We start from the raw sequence: 12,498 nt of genomic DNA, 5'->3' as shown, positions 1-12,498 counted from the left end.
CCATATCCAGAAATTTAATGGCAAAGTTATAACAACACCAAGGAGAGAAATTTGTATATAAAAGTATGAACATCTACTTCCCAGAAGTGGTAGTTGGATTATGGAGACTGAATGGCTCAGGGCACCGCCTCGGGGAAGACCTTAATTTACAGAAGCATAATTAAAGCACACTCAGGGGTTGGGGTTGTAGCTCAATGGTAGAGCGTTTGCCTAGCATGTGTGAGGCACTGGGTTTGATCCTCAGCACCACATAGAAATAAATTAATGAAATAAAGGTGTTGCATCCATCTACAACTAATAATATTAAAAAAAAATACTCAGTAGGACTGATGTGGTCAACTGGGCTCACCCCTCAGTCTATTTGCCTCCTTCTACTTTTTGCACTCCTTCTAGATAAGGAGGGTCACATGATTAACTTGGATAATAGGCTGTAAAAGAAGTAGCATGTAATTTTCCTGGGTATCAGCATTAAAAGTTGGTATTAAGCTGCAGTGTCTCCTCTCCTGGGCCTACAACTGAGGGGTCACATAGTCTAGGTGATATGGCTATTTGATAGTGAATCCTGTCAGCCTGGATACCTTAGTGATAAGGCATAGAAAAGTCCTGCCAACTTCAGTTTAGAACCAGTGAAAATTAAACCTTTGTTTTGTTAAACCAGGGGGATTTGGTGGTATTTGTTACTGTAACAGAACGTAGCTTGTCCTCGAGAGTACTGTATTAAAAAAGTGTCACAGAGTATGTGATGGAGAGTATTTTTAGTAGAAGAAAGATGGTCAAGGTAGAATGCTGTGGAGATGACTTGAGAAGAGAACAGAGGACAAGTGCTGATTATAAAGTCATCCCTGATCCTTAAGAGAACAAATTTACCAGAAGCAAAAGGCAAGCATATAACGATAAGGAGTGATAGATTAGGAAAGTTTGGCAGAAAGACTACTTTATCATGAAGGTCTTGAAATGAAGGAAAAAATCAATAGTCACAACAAAAATAAAACCACTTTAGGTATCAACTGTGTTCATGAAATCTATCTTACACGATACAAACTTGAAGACATTTGTAGGTATGCAGAGAGAGAGAATTACACAAGTAATGATACAGCAGTGATAGGAAAAAGAAGGAAAGAAGATGGAGGTGAATGTTTCATAACCAACAAAGAGGAATATTGAGGAAGTTTGCATTAAAGTTTCTCTACTATCTCAGTAGAGAAACTTGCTTTTCATATCTGAGCAGGGAGGACAGTGTTAAGTTTATTGAAAGCAGAAGACTTTTGGAAAGGTTTAATGGAAAATAAAATAGAAGATGCATCAGAGATACCAGATGGCAGTGAAAACCTAGATATAACTAAGATAAATATGACTTTGCCCTAGAATAAGTAGGATCTAAACTTAATTTTTTGAGCAGGAGAAAAAATATTAGATAACTTCTTTTCAAAAATTATTGCAATTGGTTGAAGGAGATATAAAGAAATATGATAAATAATAACTGACACATTGAGATTAAACTATAAGGAACAATAATGGCAAAAATAAAGAACATTTAAGAAATGTAACACTAAGATAGGGTCAGAAGATTGGTAAACTTCATCAAATGGTTACTAGACAAAGGAAATGGGAATTTGGGCTCAGTGGTAGATTTGAAATTTCAGTTAGCTTTTCTTACAACATTATTCTGCAGCATGGTAAAAGCAGTGGTGAGCACTCAAATTCAATTTGAGAAAGCAGTGACCCAAGAATATGAAATATGAAAATTTCACTGTCTACTTCCCCAAAGTTCTTTGTTCAGAGGCGTGCCTCATTATATAGGAAAAAATGTTCAGTAGATACTGCTAACTATGTTAGTTTAAGTTACTCATAATACATTCAGATATCTATTCTCAATCCCAAGTATGAAATAAGGAGGCTAGGAGAGAAAAAAAATGGACTTGAATAATAAGGTTTTGATTTCTAGGATGATTGGATTATGCCTCTAAAATGACAGGTTATAAATTTCTTCCCATTGCCTTGAATGGAAAACTAAAATGAAAATATGACTAAGGAAGACAGCAATGCATTTAGAATAAGAAACCCATCAAACTTTTCAACAAAGAAAAATTGAATGAATCAGAGTAATGGTAGATTAGAGATTAATTTACTACTTCTAAATTTTGGATAAATCTTTAGACACAATTGTGAATGAAGTATCATTAGAATTTTCAGTGTTCCCACTCTATCAAAGGCAAAGAGTGTCATTATAATATAGAAATAGATGCAGATTTAGATATATGATACTTTCCTCTTTCCTGTTACGACATCAGGTAAGAGGCATTATCTACTTGGCAACAACTCATGAAACTTAGAATTGCAAAAGGTTCAAGCTTGATTTATATAGCTTCTTCAAGAAACCAATTTTTCAGATAAGAAAATTTCTCTTCTTATTAGGTCCATACACAATGATTTGAATGAAATATCATTAGGGTGTGAATAATCACACATCTTAAAAGTAGGTTTTAATGAACCAACTGATTGCAGAACTGCTTTGCAATGATAACATAGGCAGGAAAGGAACTTATATTGAGAATATTAAAAATTTTATTATGTGAAATTATCACACTGAAGTTGTGTGAAACCATACTTATGATTAGAATTATCTATTCTAGAAAATTAAAGGTAAGTCCTACATATAGTGTAGCTTATGAGAATAGAGTATAAGGCCTCATTCTAGAATAAAAAATTGTACTGAATAAGCAGCAAAATTTAGGATGGAAAATTTATCATTAATGTATAAAAGTTTTTACAAAAACTTTAAATTTTAAAATATGCTAACTTTTACCTATTTAATCCCATTTGATATGTTTCTTTTAGCTTGGTTTTCTAGTTTAATTTCAAAGAAAAAAACTAATTTTAGCTTCTTTTAGGCAAAAAGATATCATATCTATTATGCTTTCCACTTAAAAATATTTCTTATCCATGACTCTCCAAAACTGGTATTTTTTCTCTGAAACTTTTTTTTTGTTCATTTAAATAAATAAATGTCAGTGGAATATTCAAATATATATATGCACTTAATAATATTGTACCATTCTACACATATTATTTTTCTTTAAAACTAACAAAATGCATTTGGTTCAGTCCTTACCCTATTCCTTGTCTTTTCTGAAATCAGAGGTTAATTCTGTTACTATATGTATAAATATTTTTGGGGGGTGCAGCTGGGATTTCTAGAAAAAAGAGAACAGTCTTTAGTAAAAATGAGTGTTTTGAGAAAAAAATGGAAGTTGTAGTTGAACAATTTCTGGAACATCTTAGTAAGTAACTGAATAGGTAATTACAAATATTTTTAAAATAACCTTCTATTGTCTCCTCATTTACTTAAAATCCCATAAAATCAGATGTTTTGTGATAAAAACATTCAGAAAGATTTTCTCATTGTTATGACTACACATTGGGTTCATTCTTTATTTAAGTGATTATCTCTATACCATGAATTGTTGACATTCTCTACTAAGTTCATAGAGCATTATGGAAAGACCTTCCTTCTAGTTTGATTTTTTACTTTTTATTTCAGCATAATTTTAGTATCTCTAGAGTATTATCATTACACTGTCAAGTATGATGTATAGATGCAATATGATTAATCATTCTGGAACTAGGTAAATAATATATCATTTAAATGTAAGACTAGAGTCTGGGGATATATCAAAGCAATTCAACATTATTCATTTCTATGTATATAATTTTAACAAAAGGACAATTTCATATAATTGTAATGATAAAAGACTTGGTACAGAGGAATAAATGAATATTTATAAAAATATATTGTGGAATTAATGAATACCTCAACAGTTATTTGCTAAGAAAAGCCCAATTATGTGAGATTAGAATAAACCATGGGAATCAGGTATCTCATCCTCCTTAGGAATCCAAAAACACCTCCAAGTTCTCAGGATAGGACAGGAAAAAAACTAGGACAACAAATTAAGCCTCCTAATTTTTAATGTGTTCCTCTTTTGGGCAACAGCTTGTCACCCACTCTGCTAAGTATTAATTTTGATCCAATTCTTTCATAGTCAAGACACAATTTCTAGCTTTCATTTATTTTGGGAATATACAACAGGACAAATAGATTCTCATATTATAGTAGTATTCTCCTTGTTGTAATGAGTCAATAACTTCCCAGGTAAGCAAACAACATTACCAGACAATGTTGTCATGTCTAGAAAATGGGTGACATTCCATTTATTTAATCTCATTTTCACATAAACACATTTTAACAATATATAAAATAATTCAATAATCTGATAATCTGGACAAATTCCTTAATATGACAGCAGTAAGTACAGAGCAATGAGCTTACAGAAAATAGTGGTGGTTTCTAAAATCGTTTAAACATTGCAATACAACTCCAAGAAGATAAAAAATTCACAACCTATGCTATTATTTCATTCTGTTTTATTTGAGTCCTTTCTTTCATTTAAAGTTAGATCAAGCTTAATGGTTAAAAGAAAGAACAGGAAAAGTTATACTTAAAAACACTTCATTGAATTCTACCCATATTATAAGTGCAATGAACTTATACACTGATCTTTTTCTTTTAAGACATACGGAGATGAGTATTTTTAATGAAATCTTTTTATTTCAAAGTAGCTCAAAGTACTTATTAACCTTCAATTGATTCTATGGAGTCATTTTGAGGCATATATTAGAATCATTATTTCTGTTGAAGATACATTTTATATTTCAAAATTATAAATATGTATTCCATTTCTCCATCTCCATATGTGCTTTAGAAATTTCATTTGTTCTCAATATGAAGGCAACAACTTGAGGAATTGTCTTTAGTTCCTAAGACCAAGACCACCAGGAGGAAATTAAAACTCACTGATTCTAGTGATCATCTCCTAAATGACTTTAAATAACCAACTCAACATTAGCATTAACAAAGAACATACTTGTTATCATATTTTTAAAAAAAGAGAATTAGACAATAAGACAATGTGTAAAATTTTGATTATTTTCTGACTGTATGGAAAAGGATGCCTATATCTATAAAGACTCTTAAATTGTATTTAGAAAAAAATTTCCCTCATTTCCCTTATATCATGCATAGAATAAAAACATTTTAACACAATAAAAACATTGATAACAGAATAAAAACATTGATGTTATTACTTAGAAATTCACAGCATGGAATTCTCATATTTACCCTGATAGGTAAGTAAGAGTTTTAGAAAGAAAACTTAGAGAATCTGTTTCCTGGCTAGAGAACCATGAGAGACAATGCAACTGCAAAACCCTGAAGATTAATTTCCAGTTTGGTGTGGTGATAAAACAAGTATTTTACATACATAATTCCACTAGTGGTTTAGTCAGCTTTTTCACTGCTGTGACTAAAAGACCTGACAGGAACAATTTTAGAGGAGGAAAAGTTTATATGGGGGCTCAAAATTTCAGAGGTCTTAGTCCATAAACAGCTAGCTCCTTTTCTCAGGGCTGGAGGTGAGGCAGAACATTATGGTAGAAGAGTATGGCAGAGGAAAGCAGATCAGAACATGACCACCAAGAAGCAGAGAGAGAAAGAGCGACTGCACTTGCCAGATACAATATATATACACCAAAGGCACGCCCCCAATGACCACCTCCTCCAGTCACACCCTACCTGCCTTCAGTGACCACCCCGTTAATCCCTATCAGCTGATTAATTCAGTGATTGGGTTAAGGCTCACATAGGCTAATCACTTCACAAGTAAACTTTATCGCATTGTCTCACACATGAGCTTTTGGGGACACCTCATATCTAAACCATAACAACCAGCAGTTTAAAGATCCATGTGCACAGTGATCATATACAGTGAATGGAAATCTTGTTGCTGAATTATAGAAGATGCTGTAGATCTGCTTTGGACACTTGAGAAGCATTCTTTTAACCACAGGTGTGTAGTCACCAAAGTAAATGCACTCAGTTGATAGATTCAAACAAAGAATTAAAGGAATGAAAGAGTAAGAAAGAATCTTTCTCAGATTCATTTAACTTTATAAGTATTAGGCACACTGTTCCACATAGATGATATGCAAAGCTGAGTAAGAAACAACATGAGTATGCAAAGATATTCAAGTTTAATGGTGAGTAATAGAAAAAGAAAACACACATGACAAGTGAGTGATGATAAATATGAAAAACTGATTTCTTTTTGTAATCCATATTATGGAAGCCCTTTTTGTTTTCATGGAAATCTTCAGCATTTGCAGCCATGGAAACGTTTAGCTCCATAAAAAACATATGTTGATCTGATTAAGAAAATTACTGGCTTTACAACTGAGCATCTGAGAATAATGTAAAGAAGAATTGGAGAGAAGGTTGAGTCACTGTCTAACTTCCACAAATTGCATGTGCATACATTCCTGTATTAAGAGATGAGTAGCAAGGCAATTGACTTGGACTGAGGACCACCACCCGCTGTTGTTTCCACACAGGCAAGGATCAGTAAGTCCTGAAAGCAACTCTCTGTGTGTGTTGAATCTTATACTTTTCTCCTCTTACCTACCCTTTTGGTTATTTTCCATTATAAACTATAATCACCTGGAAATTCAAAGTGATATCCTGAGTCCTTTTTTATATTTTATCTTAATTATGATTTATCTCTTCATAATGTTTTCTATATTTTTCCATTGAATACTTACGGTTTTCATGTTTTATTTTCTAACATTTAACTTTATCTGCTAAAGTCACACCCAATTTTCTCATCAACTGATACTGAGATGATCTACTACTTGAATGACTTTGCTAAAATCATAACATTTTAATACTTGTGAGTATTCTTCCTTCCTCTAATGAAGCAGATAGTGAAGTCTGTGTTCAATGATTCAAAGGAAAATGGGTCTTTGTCACTAAAATGAAGGGAGATATTTTTTCCAGTACAGAAAATAATTTTCCAAGATTGGGGAAAGGGAGAAGTGAAGATAGAGAGTAATTTTTAGTTTAGTGAGGATAATGTAGCTTCCCAGGAGCAAGAAATAGCAGGGTACCATATTATCCCAACTCTGAAAAATATGCATCTCATTTTTTATTTGCTTTTGATTACCTTGCCTGAGACCTCTGCTTTTCTCCCCCACTTCCCTGTTCCCTCAGTCCTCCACCTGGGGAGCAGGGTATGAAAATGACAGGTTTTGAAACTACTTCTTGTTGGTATAGGTGACTCATCTGAACTCCAGGTTTCTTCGTTTAAGGCTTAAATTATGTTCCTGTTGAAAATCAAAACCCTTACTTACCCCACCTCCCTCAGTACCATCCTTGCCATGGCATAACTTTTGATCCTTTGGGTCCCTTTCTTTAATAGGTATTGGAAAAGTAATGTGGGTTTTTTCCCACACACTTTCTCCCTCTTAATTTTCTAGTGTTGCTTCTTATTTTTCCTTCCTCACAAAGTCTTTCTTTTAGAACTAAATCCATCACCCTCACCTGCCTAGATTTTCTTAAAACCTCCTTCCTTTTGTTCAACAAAAGGAAGAACTCCTTCGCTTGGTGTTTTGAATTTGAATGTATTTATTCTTTAGCAACCTTTCAAGTCAGTATTATATACTCAGCCCTGTCCCATGATGTATCTAAGAAGACTGGACACCAGGCAGACACAAAGTCACGAGTCCAATCTGACATAGAGAGGTTCAGAGAATTACCAGACCTAAGGGTTTCGTGCTGACAGGGTTATGAACCTGTTTTGACTAACGGTATGGCCCAATGGCCTAAGTTTTGGTGCCATGTGAAAGTCTGAAACAGAATGAACTTGGCAGTAGTGAAAGCCAAAATAATATCTGGATTTATTGCCAATCCAGTTGAACGGAGACTCAAAATCAAATAAAGTGGATAAAGTAAAGAAAGGATATTTGTAATTCATTGAGGTCATGGTGTAGCTGCTGTCCTTGGTGAGTAGGGGTCAGGGGGTGGGGTTAATCTTTTACAGGAAAACAATAAATGTGCATTTTAATGAAAGGTAAATATATAGATGCCTAGAAATACATATGTCAGGACTGTGTTGATGTGTGCATATTTTCTAAGGAAAATATTTGGTAAAGGAAGAAGTAGTATCAGAAAGAAAGACAAAGTAAAGAGGCAAATAGGTAGGGGCACAGAGAAAGTGTGGGGAAGAATGAAAAAGCTGAGGAACTGTACCCACTTCAGGGTGTTTTTCCATATTACTCTTTCTAAGCAGATTCAGACTGTGATCTTTAATCATGTATTATCTTTAGAATCTGTCCTCTCACAGTTAGGTGGCTTTCATTTTTTCACGTACCATCAGGCTGTCAGTTTCTCAGTCAGCACCACCTTGCACAGTATGTAAGACTGAATTTAACTCTTGTGTGTGACAGCACCTTACACACTGCTTCATCAATCAGCACACTACTGTTGTATGATGCTTCCCTTTTTACCAAATAGCCCACTGAACCATATCCTCTCTATATAAATATTCTATGTAAAAATACCAGTGTGATAGTATGTTATGGCTTGCTAATCATAAAAATGATATAAGGTCATTTTTTAATACATGAAGGTTTTAGAATTGATCAACTTACTGAATCAGATGTCCCTTCCATCCTATTATTTCTATTTCTTTGGACAGCCCTCAATAATAAAGTGAGAATAGCAGTGAGGACTTGAAGTGATGATATAGCAAAATTAGCTTCTACTTTGGGTAGACATTTTGGAAGACCCTTCATTTTTGTTTTGAAAGAAAGAAACCAAGGAGTTTTGAGAAGGCCCTTTATTCCAAATGATTCCATTCCCCACCATTTTCAAGTACAAAGCACAAATTTCTTTGAAGCAAACTCTTCATATAGGAGTTACACTTTTAGTTCACTGAACCTACAATTTACTGAAAGTAAAAAGTAGTGTACTCATGAAGTATTTGTGTTTTTGAACAAAGTTGAGTCTTGTAAAAAGATGAAGTGTCATATCTGTTACTATTGCTTTTTATGCCAAAGTAGGATCTGTAGAATCATGAGAAAGCTGGCTTTTCTAGCCTGAAAGCTGTTTTTGTTAGTGTTATTTCTCTCTTCACTCCCTCTAGTTGTCTGGAATATGTCGTTTGGTATTGCAGCTTGGCCTCAGTAGTCTGTAATCTTGCTAAGACTAGTGGGAAATTAGGGCCAGTGACTCAAAGAACATTATCTGTATCAGAAAATCTGGCATAGACTCGGTCTTTAGACAGAGCCAGCATGAGTGGACAGCCTGAAAAAGGAGGCTGACCATGTATCCAATTGGAGCAACACCTGCAAGATATATAAATGGAAGTAGGGGAGAGTGGTGTTTTCATTGATGTGACTGGCAAACTCTCCAGGTATTGAGTGGCATAGCAGAGATGCTAATACTTCTGCCAAGTGTAGGAGGAGCTCTAGGTGATACACTGACTAACCTAAAATCAAATGTGAGGTAGACACTAAAGGGAAAGAAATTTCAAATTTAGAGTGTGAGTGTTAAGGGTCTGTCCTCATATCTTCTGTGATGCCATCCGGATGGTGGGTGGGTGGTGAAATAGTTCTTAGAAATACAGAAAGTCAAGAAAGCAATTAGGGCTTGACTAGCAATAGCACTTCACTTAAGAATATCTGGATAACAATGAAACCTCAGACATGCTTTTATGTGCAACCTAATCTCAAAATCACGCAAAAGTTAATCAGATCCTTTAAAACAGAAGGCACACATGATGTAAGTAAGGAAATCACCCTGGAGATTTTATATTGTCACTGTCAGTTTGGATGTTCAATACAAGGATAATAGAGATTTTGATTCTCAAAACAGATTCCAGCAAAAGTCCCACTCTGGGGAGTGCAATGGAAGGAATTATGGTGAAAGACTTTTACTTTTTATATAATAATGCTCTACACTTTTTGATTTTTTTTAACGATGTGCACATTAAAAGATACTTAGAAAGAAGTAAAGCCATAAACCTTAAGTTAAAATGTATCTATCCATCAAATCTCTTTGAAAAGTACCTATGATCTGTAAAGCAGCAAATGCATTAGAGATGGCATTTTAAAAGAATTGCTTTGCAAAGCATAGATTCTTTTGAATTGTGAACAATAACACCCAATTTACAACCCTAGGTTTAGCAATTTGGGTTCTTTTAAAGTCATATGCAGCCTTAATGATTTAACTTTATAATCATTAGCATAATTGTTGTACATATAGAATATAATCAATAAATATTTGTTAGACAAAAATAGGCAGAAGAGATTCTAAGCTAATTACAGCTAATTTAATCCCTACTTAATGAAAATAAAATATCCCAACATGATTTCCTCCCTGCACCCCCTAACAAAATTGTTTTAATTAGCTTGCTTTATGTCTAATATTTATGCTGACTTCAGATAATAGCTTAATTAAAAACACATTTAAATTATATAAATTGAGATTAACATTTAAATCTTCAAATGAAATAAACTTTAAAAGTGTTTATTATTTATTTTCACCTATTTACTTAGAAATAAATTTGCTAACATTAAATGTACTCTAATATAAAAAACTTCATTCACTGATTTTGAGAAGAAAATTAATTGAAATATTTTTAAGTAACATTAAAATAGTTCACTAATAGCTTGGTGCTATGTACCTCAGAGAACACATTTTGTTTAAGCTTATTATTGCCAGTCTGAAAGCTCAAAGAATGCTTAAGTAATTTTTCTGTGAACTTTGGCTCAAAAAGAGAAGTGAAGATATTATGAGCCATTTTGACTTTCATCTTTTTCTTCCTTCTATCTTCATAGCTTCATTTCTAATTGATGAGTTTTACTAATGCATATTAAAAGGTCCATTCTTTTCACAGACTATGAGGCATGTGCTTGGAACATCTTATACGTGGTTTTTAAAGAATTGTCTAATTAAATCTGTGAATTTTATTACAAGTAGAGATGTTTATGCATGACTTCTTTTTGTCCTCAACAATCACTAAGCACAAGGTTTAGTGGCAACCTTTATTATTTGTATCACCAGTCCTTTGAAAAAAAAATCAGTGAATTACTTGTTTGGGAATAAAGATTTAAGGTAAACCAGAATGTAGCAATGCTGACACTGATTTCTGTGCTTTAATCTCTCAGCATTCCAGGCACAGAGAAAACACCTACAATGACATTTCTGCCTTATTCCGTTTGGGGGAGGGGAGGAAAGCAAATACAATGACACCTGGGCAGATTTCATTTCTACAGTAAGATCATGAAATTTGGGATGCCTGTCCATTTACACACACTATGACCTTACATCGTTAACATTCCAGGAATTTATCCCTGTCCACCAATTCCTCAAAGCCAGAACATTCCCAGTAAAAAGAACGATCTCTTTTTGGTTTGTAGACAGAATGCATCTGGGGGTGTGGACACCTGCTAGTTTAACATTCTTTATATAAGCTAGACTGTAAGCAGAGGGATGTTCACTTGCCTCAAGGTATTTTTGATTCTCAAGAACCACCTGTTCTAGAAACTGCAGCCAAATGTTATTTAAGACAAGAGACAGAAAGTATGGTGAAGGAATTTTCTGAATACGCAGGATTATCTAAACACTGAAGCTACACACTCTAAAGTCAGCAGCATGATTTTTCTGGGAATGGGATGGAAGGAAGTCATGGAGGAATGCTAGCAAAACTCTTGGGGCAAGAAACTACTTTTCTCTTCCTACTCCTTAAAGCTAGATAAAAATTTTGGAGGTTGTGTACTTATTCCTATGTATGCCCCAATACTTGTGTCTGTTCTCTGTAATACTAAACTGAGTGGCTAGGGTGTAACAGTGATTTGTGGACTTGGTTAAGGACCATATAACCTAGTCTTTTCATTTTATTTTTATTTTTTATTTTTAGTACCAAGGATTGAACCCAGGGGCACTTAACCACTGAGCCACATTCCTAGCCCTTTTTATCTTTTGTTTTGAGACAGGGTCTTGCTAAGTTGCTTAGAGTCTCACTAAGTTGCTAAGGCTGGTTTTGAACCTGTGATCCTCCTTCCTCAACCTCCTGAGTTACTGGGATTACAGGTGTGCACCACCACATCCGGTTTATTTTTGCAGTGTTGGGGAAATTGAACGCAGGTTCAATTGTGGTTGAGAACATTAAAAATCCTCTCTTTCAACTATTTTGAAATATGCAGTACATCATTATTAAGTATCAGGTCCATGTTATTCAAGAGAACACAACATTTATACATGGATCTAACTATAACATTGTACCTGTTGCCCAGTGTCTACCCTTTCTCCATCTATTCATCTATCCCAGACTCCAGAAAACAACATTCTATTCTATACTTTGATGAGTTCACATTTTTTTTTTTTAGATTCCACATATAAGTGAGATTATATAATATTTGTCTCTGTAGTTGACTTTTATTTCTTAGAATTCTGCCCCCACTCTAGGTACATCCATGTTGCTGTGGTTGACAGAATTTCCCCATTTTAAAAACTGAATAGTTTTCCAAGTGTACATACACCACAGTTCTTAAGCCAGTCAGCACTTAGGTTGTTTCTAAACCTTTTCTATTGTGAGTAATGCT

The 12,498-nt window shown here is 34.1% G+C and overlaps 1 protein-coding gene across 1 annotated transcript in view; it reads right to left on the bottom strand.

Annotated features, from left to right (window-relative positions):
• Negr1 (neuronal growth regulator 1) overlaps window positions 1–12,498 on the bottom strand; it is an 807,725-nt gene that overhangs the window by 660,433 nt on the left and 134,794 nt on the right. The gene's annotated exons all lie outside the window — the stretch shown is intronic.

This window comes from Sciurus carolinensis, chromosome 1, assembly GCF_902686445.1.
Source record: "Sciurus carolinensis chromosome 1, mSciCar1.2, whole genome shotgun sequence".
In the NCBI taxonomy this organism is placed as follows: Eukaryota; Metazoa; Chordata; class Mammalia; order Rodentia; family Sciuridae; genus Sciurus; species Sciurus carolinensis.
Note: the sequence above shows the minus strand (reverse complement) of the source record. Positions and strands in the feature narration are given on the sequence as shown.